We start from the raw sequence: 8,610 nt of genomic DNA, 5'->3' as shown, positions 1-8,610 counted from the left end.
TAAGCCCTCATATACCGAATGAATCCTTAATCACTGTTCTAGGCACTAGGGACACAAATAGAAGAAGGGAGCTACTCCCTGCTCTCAAGCAACTTATGCTCTAATTGGAGGAGCAGTTGAAAGTCCCAGATTCAGAATTTCATGGTGTGTCTATAACGTCTCTCCATCAATAGACCTTCTTAACCTTAGGAGAAAATGTCTTAAGTTACAATGACAAAAAGCACTCTCCAGATAACCAATCCTTGGCTAAGCTTGCACTAAGACACGGATATGGAGATTTTCTCAAGAGATGGACTCAAAGCCTTTCCAGCTGTCGACAAACTACTGGAGTTTGGGTCCCGGTTGTATGGAGTTGAAGAACCTAGGATGACTTGTATATTGTCATCTGGGCACCATGTTCTTAAAGAGGACAGTGATAGTACCTTTCAACCCTGCCATTCTGATTCTATTTAGCACAGCGGATAGAGCAATGGGCCTGAAGTCAGGAGGACTTGAGTTCAAATTTGGCCTCAGACCCTCAGTGTCTAAGTGACTCTGGGCAAGTCACTTCATCCAGTTTTGCCTGAGTTTCCTCATCTATAAAATGGGCTGGAGGAGGAAATGCCAAATAAAGCTTTTATTTGTATCATATCTTTTTCTTCATCAAGGAACTCATGACCAAAAGACTTTGTACATGTAACATTTGTGGGAAGGATTTTAGGTTAAACTCAGGCTTTGTTCAACATCGAAGAAGCCATATTGAGGAGAAATATAATAAAGGTATTAAGAAAAGGAGAATTTTTCATCATATATTTGACGTTCAACACCAGAGAATCCATACTGAAAAGTCTTATATGCGCCGTGAATATGGGAAAGCTTCCTTATTCATCATCAGAAAAGTCATACTGGGGAGAAATCCCATGAGTGGAATCAATGCAGGAAAGCCTTCAGTGGTAAGCCATACCTATTGCACATTAGAGGTCTCATATATTTAAAGCTCATCAGAAAAGAAACACATCATGAAGAATTACTATGAATGTAGTCAATGTGGAAAAAACTTTTCTCAGAAGTCATCACTTAGATATCAGAGACTTCATACTGGGCGACAACCTGGTACATGTATTGTCTGTGGGAGAGACCTCAGGTGAAAGTCAAATTGCACTTAACATCAGAGAAGTCATACTGGGAGGAAACATTATAAATGTCAAGAACGTGGCATAGTCTTCAGCTGAAAAGGTAGCCCAATTGATCACTAGATGATTCCTAGTGGGGAGAAACTCTTTGAAGATCAGCAGGGTGGCAAAACCTTCAATAGGAATACCAACCTTACTGAGCATCAACAAAGAAATGATCATGAAAAACCTTATAAATCCAATTAATATGGGCAGCCCTTCAGCTTTGTCTCAGTCCTTAGCTTACTTTAGAAAATACACACTGGGGAGAAACCCTATGAAAATAATGAACTCATCTTACCCCACATCAAAAGTTTCATATTAGATAGTCTATAAATGTATCATGTGTGGGAAAGCCTATTGTAAGAAATCCCAGTTTCTTATGCATGACAGACTTCATATGTGAGAGAGACCCTATAGATGTAATAAATATGAGGGAAAGTCCAGATGGAGCTCAAACTTATATCAACACCAGAAAAGCCACACTGCAGAACAAATTATGAAGTAAGACTTGTAATTCTGTAGTGATTACTACAAAAGACAACTAAGATCCCAGCTGTGCCATTGGTGATTCTGGGGGTAAAGGAGCGATGACTCATTTTCTTTCCTTGAAGGGGAGTTTCCATCACGCTCATGACCAGACTCAAGAATTCCCTGCATCTATCAGGCAACTTGAATTAGGGGAGAAATTTCAAGCCTACTTTTAGTTGAATTAAACCATAAGAGGTAATATGACTATGGTGTTGGGAAGCTTTGTCTCCCATCCTCCCACTTTTGACACTAGCTGTCTAACACAGGGCAAGTCAGTTAGGATTGTAAAGGCAATCCTTTCAGTCTAATTGATAATCTACTGAACTCTTCACACTTTGAAAATATTTGAAAACTCACTAGTGCTTATCTATTAAGGAGTATATATGGGTGGGTACAAGGAATTACAAAATCCAACCGGAGGGGATAGGGTAGAGGTGGGGGCCACAGCATTAAGGCAGAAGGGAAAGAATTGCCACTTAATCTGAAAGGGGAACTCAATGGAGAAGGGGACAACTAGAGAATTAATTGGTTTCACTACAAACAATTTGTTTTCAGACTAGAGAGAAGTCTGAATCTGTATGAAGGGAGTTAGGAAGTGTTTTGGTTTTTTGGAGAAAGTGAAGCTGAGATGCTCATGACGGAGTGACTCTGTCTCCTATGATATATATCCCTGGACAAGTGGTATGGCCTTTCAAGACTCAATTTGTTTCATCTGAAGCAAAAAAAAAAAAAAAAAGATAATACTTTTAACACATTCTTCACAGAGTTATATAGTTCAGGTGAAAAAATGTTGGTAAAGCACGTTTCAAATCTTGAAACAATATAATATATGTATTACTGTTATTAAGTATGTGATGATTATAATGATTAACTATTAATTTTGTTTTGTTTTGTTTTGTTTTTTTTGCGGGGCAATGGGGGTTAAGTGACTTGCCCAGGGTCACACAGCTAGTAAGTGTCTGAGGCCGGATTTGAACTCAGGTACTCCTGAATCCAGGGCCGGTGCTTTATCCACCGCGCCACCTAGCTGCCCCTAATAATTATAATTTGATTATTAATGAACAGCAAATGTTGATCCCCCAAAGCCAGCACGGTTTCACTAAGAATAAATCATGCGCTGCCCCCCCCCCACGGAAAAATAAGGGAAAGGTGATCATTAAATCATTTTCTTTAAAAATTCAGAAAGGGGACCAGAAAGGAAGGGAATTCAGAAAGGAAGGTCAGAAAGAAGCAGAGACAGCAAGAGAGCTTCAAAAGGTACAAGATAAAATTATATTTTTAAAAAAGAAAACAAGCTGTACATAATAGGAAATATGAAGTTTTATATAATCCTCTTTTTCTGTTCTATACCATGTTGGGAAATGGTTATTTTATTTCATGTTTGTAAAGAATACGATTGTAAAAGGATAGATCTCTCAGTGACTATATCATCTTGTTTTAGAAGTTTACTCTCATACATTGATATCATTTCCTCAGGTTTCAATAAAGCATTTGAAAAATGTTTTTTAACCTATGGCTGTGAAAAAAAGAAAAAAAAACATGGACAGATGTAGACTAAATTATGAAACAGTTAAGTGGTTTGGTAATTTATTGTATGATCGTATTCAAAGAGTTGTCCTTAACGGTTCAATGCCAATTTGGAGAGAAGTTTGGAGGGAAAGGCCTCCAGGGACCTGTGCTTGGTTCTGTGCTCTTCAAAATTTCGATCATAGACATTGACAAAGACTTAGATGGCAGGCCTATCCGGTGACACAAACAAGAATGAGGTACCCAAACAGTGGATGGCACAGGCAGAACCCTACCTAATATGAAGAGTCAAAATCTAATTCAATGGAACTTGATAGAGATAAAGATAAAGACATATTTAGATTAAATAACTTAATTCATGGAGCAGCTAGGAGGTGTAGTGGATAAAGCAGCAGCCCTGGATTCAGGAGGACCCAAGTCCAAATCCAGCCTTGAACACTTGACACTTACTAGTTGTGTGACCCTGGGCAAGTCACTTAACCCTCATTGCCCTTCAAAAAACAAATAGACAAACAAAACCAAATAACAAATAACCCACTTCACAGGTACAAAATAAGGAATGACTAGCTAGACAATATTGTTGTTGTTTGTACTTTATTCTTGAAAAGGACAATGATATTAGGGCAAAGTCATGACTTGCACTGAACTGGATTTAAGTGAGGGAGGGCTGTGCAAAGTCACCAAACTCCAGTGGTAAGATATAGATAGATAGATAGATAGATAGATAGATAGATAGATAGATAGATAGATAGATAGATAGATAGATAGATAGATAGATAGATAGAGATCAGAACAAGTGGAGATGGCCCTGGACATTTAAGGCAACTGGAGTTAAGTGACTTGCCCAGGGTCACACGCCTAGTAAGTGTCTGAGGTAAGATTTGAACTTGGGTCCTCCCAATTTCAGTTCCAGTGCTCTTTCCACTATACCACTTAGCCGCTAGACAGTAAGACACCTGGAGAAGCCCAGGGTATGGACAGAAATGTTTAATAAGAATCGAAGGTATGATTTGTCAGTCTAAGTGCCCAGGGCAATCCTAGATTCCATTAAAGGAGTCTTAGGAACAAAAACTAAGGAGGGGAGAGTCCCTTTGAACTCTGTATGGCTTACATTATTCAAGAGTCTTGGGTCCACTTATTTACACCCAATTTTAGGAAGGATGTTAAAAATTTGGAAGAAGTGTGGAGGGTTGCAGAGATCACAGAACTATAGAAATTTGTTTTTTGTGTGTGTGTTTTTTTTTTTTTTTTGGAGAGGCAATTGGGGTTAAGTGACTTGCCCAGGGTCACACAGCTAGTAAATGTTAAGTGTCTGATGCTGGATTTGAACTCAGGTCCTCCTGACTCCAGGGCCGGTGCTCTATCCACTGTGCCACCTAGCTGTCCCTGGATCTATAGAAATTAAAGCAGTGAGGGACTGAAGGGGCCATCAACCCAACACCCTAATTTTTTGCATGGTGAAATCAAGGCCCTCAAAGAGGATTATTGATAGCTAGCATTTATATAGTACCTTAAGATTTTCAAAGAACTTTACACGTCCTTTCATTTGATTTTCACAAGAACTTTATTTGGTAGGTGATGTGGTGTTGGTAGGAGTAGTAGCAGCAATAGCATCAGTAGTAGTATAGTATAGTATAGTATAGTATAGTATAGTATAGTATGGTATGGTATGGTATGGTATGGTATGGTATGGTATGGTATGGTATGGTATGGTATGGTATGGTATAGTATAGTATAGTATAGTATAGTATAGTATAGTATAGTATAGTATAGTATAGTATAGTATAGTATAGTATAGTATTGTATTGTATTGTATAGTATAGTATAGTATAGTATAGTATAGTATAGTATAGTATAGTATAGTATTGTATTGTATAGTATAGTATAGTATTGTATTGTATTGTATTGTATAGTATAGTATAGTATAGTATTGTATTGTATTGCATAGTATAGTATAGTATAGTATTGTATAGTATTATATAGTATAGTATAGTATAGTATAGTATAGTATAGTATAGTATAGTATAGTATAGTATAGTATAGTATAGTATAGTATGGTATGGTATGGTATGGTATGGTATGGTATGGTATGGTATGGTATGGTATGGTATGGTATGGTATGGTATGGTATGGTATGGTATGGTATAGTATAGTATAGTATAGTATTGTATTGTATAGTATAGTATAGTATTGTATTGTATAGTATAGTATAGTATAGTATAGTATAGTATAGTATAGTATAGTATTGTATTGTATAGTATAGTATAGTATTGTATTGTATTGTATTGTATAGTATAGTATTGTATTGTATAGTATAGTATAGTATAGTATAGTATAGTATAGTATAGTATTGTATTGTATTGTATAGTGTAGTGTAGTATAGTATAGTATAGTATAGTATAGTATAGTATAGTATAGTATAGTATAGTATTGTATAGTATAGTATAGTATAGTATAGTATAGTATAGTATTGTATTGTATAGTATAGTATAGTATAGTATTGTATTGTATAGTATAGTATAGTATTGTATTGTATTGTATAGTATAGTATAGTATTGTATAGTATAGTATAGTATAGTATAGTATTGTATAGTATAGTATAGTATAGTATTGTATAGTATAGTATAGTATAGTATAGTATAGTATAGTATAGTATAGTATTGTATAGTATAGTATAGTATAGTAGTAGTAGTGGTATGGTATGGCATGGTAAGGGTATGATACAGTATAGAAAAGTATAGTGTGGTATAGTATAGTAGCAGTATATTATACTAACAGTACAGTATAGCAGCATAGAGTATAGATAGCAGTAGTATAGTATAGTGTAGTGCAGAATAGTAGCAGTATAGTATAGTATAATAAAATGTAATATTGTATGATACAGTATAGGAGAGTATAGTATAGCATAGTAGTATAGTATAGTAATATGGTTAAGTATAGCACAGTGTAGTAAAGTATAATAAAATGTAGTATAGTATGGTATAGTATAGTACTGTATAGTAGTAGTATAATAAAGTATAGTATACTATAGGCCTGTATAATATAGTATAGTCCAGTATAGTATAGTCTAGTATTGTCTAGTAGTAAAATGAAGTAAAGTAAGTATACTCTAAGATAGTACTAGTATAGTAAAGTGTAGTATAGTATAGTATAGTTTAGTGTAGTGTCAGGCCTGTTTGGAAGACCACAAATCAAATCAGACCTCAGATGCTTCCTAGCTGGGTGGCGCTCAAGTTACTTAACCTCTGCAGTCCCTTCCTCCTTTGTAAAATGAGAATAATAATAGCACCTCCCTCTCAGGATTGTTGTGAGGACCCAATGAGGTAATCTTTATAAAGGGCTTAGCCTAGTGCCTGGCACATAAAAGGAGCCAGGCTATTATTTATTATTATTATTATTATTATTATTATTATTATTATTATTATTATTTTGTATTTTTTTGGTGAGGAAATTGGGGTTAAATGACTTGCCCAGGGTCACACAGCCAGTAAGTGTCAGGCTATTATTATTAAATATATCCAATAACAGTAAATGCTGCTGCTGCTGCTGCTGCTGTTGCTGTTGTCTTCTGGATTCCAAACCCTGGATGCCCAGGTAAAGAAGCTTTCCTGGGGTCTGTCAGGCCATAAGTTTCAGAGGTGAGATTCCAATCTTCATCCTCTACAGAGTCTGTGCTGTTTCCTCTGACACTGTTGGTGTATCTGTTACTGGAGGCCCGGTTAAGTTTGAATGAGCTTGTCACGAGATGCTTGGACACCAGGGCATGAATGCTGTCACTCACGCTGACTGCTATATATATAGGCATATATTCACAGAGATAAGTTCTTGTATGTATTGCATTGTGTTATATGCATCACATGCATGCATTTGTGTACATATATGTGTATGCACAAACAGATAAGCATATGTGTATATATGCACTGTGTATTACACACATGGACAATCACATTGTGTGCATACATGTATGTACATGCATGCATGGGTGTGTGTGTAGGTGTGTGCATGTTTGCATGTTCATACATATATACTCGACATTTACTGGTTGTGTGGCCTTAGGCAGAGTCACTGGGCTCTTTTTGGACCTCAGGTTCCTTCTCTATTAAGTGAGCTTAACCATTCTTGCATTATAGACCTCCCAGTGTTGCTTTGAGGATAGAAGTTTAAGATGCCAAGGGATACAGTGGATAGAATACAGTTGGAGTCAGGAAGACCTGAGTTCAAATTTGGCCTCAGATGCTTACTAGTTGTGTGACCCTGGTCAAGTCATTAAACTTCTGTCTGCCTCAATTTTCTCATCTGTAAAATATACATATAGACATACATATATACATACCTAGGGAAGCTGGGTGACCCAGTGTACAGAGTGCCACGCTTGGATTCAGGAAGACTCATCTTCCTGAGTTCAAATCTGGCCTCAAACACTTACTAGCCATGTGACCCTGGGCAATTCACTTCACCCTGTCTGCCTTACTTTCCTCATCTGTAAAATGAACTGGAGAAGGAGATGGCAAACCACTCCAGTTTCTGCCAAGAAAACCCCAAAAGGTGTCACAAAGTCCAACACAAATGAAATACAACAATATATACATGTATATGCATATATAATGAAGATTATTTACACGTGGGAGGTAAGTGCTATTATTCTCCTAATTTTATAGATGAGGAAACTAAGGTAGACAGAGGTTAGTGACTTGCCCAAAGTCACACAGCTAGTAAGTGTCTGAGGCTGAATTTGAACTCTGTCCTTCTTGACTCTGGCCCTGGCATTCTGCCCACGGCATCACCTGACATTATAAACCTCTATCCTCAAAGCACTCCTGTTAAGTTTTACAAATGCACGCATTATCCATCTTAATGAAAGAGGAACCTAAGGTCTGAGGGAGCTGAGTCACTTGTCCAAGGCCACACAACCAGTGAGTGTCGGAGCCAGAGTTCAAAGCTGGGTCTTCTGACTTCCTGATGACTTCTACTCAATGACATCCTGGCTCCTTGAGAGGCCAACAACATCCACCACTAGATCTAGTTGCACCCCAGACCTTGCTTCATTTGCCGTTCCTCCTTGGGGCCATTTGCCCACTGTGGCCTGAGTTCCCCTGTCCGCTTCATGTGCACATCCCAGACAGCCCCACCTTGAAGTGGCTTTAGAAGCACACAGCATCTGCCCCAGCTCCCTGCTAATCCTCCAGGGCTACACCAGCGGTCTCTGGGGGTGCAGACTCTGGTTTAAGCTGCCCTCTCCATCCATCTGGTAACAGAGGCAGCCATGAACCTTTTTAATCCTAGCATAGTGGGAAGAGCACTGGCCTTAAAGTCACAAAGGCTGGGTTCAAATCCTGACTCTTCTGAGGAATAGTTCCTGAGTTTCGGTGAGGTCCTTCACTTGTCTGCGCCTTTGGTTGCT

Source organism: Dromiciops gliroides, chromosome 3 (genome assembly GCF_019393635.1).
Source record: "Dromiciops gliroides isolate mDroGli1 chromosome 3, mDroGli1.pri, whole genome shotgun sequence".
NCBI lineage: Eukaryota > Metazoa > Chordata > Mammalia > Microbiotheria > Microbiotheriidae > Dromiciops > Dromiciops gliroides.
Note: the sequence above shows the minus strand (reverse complement) of the source record.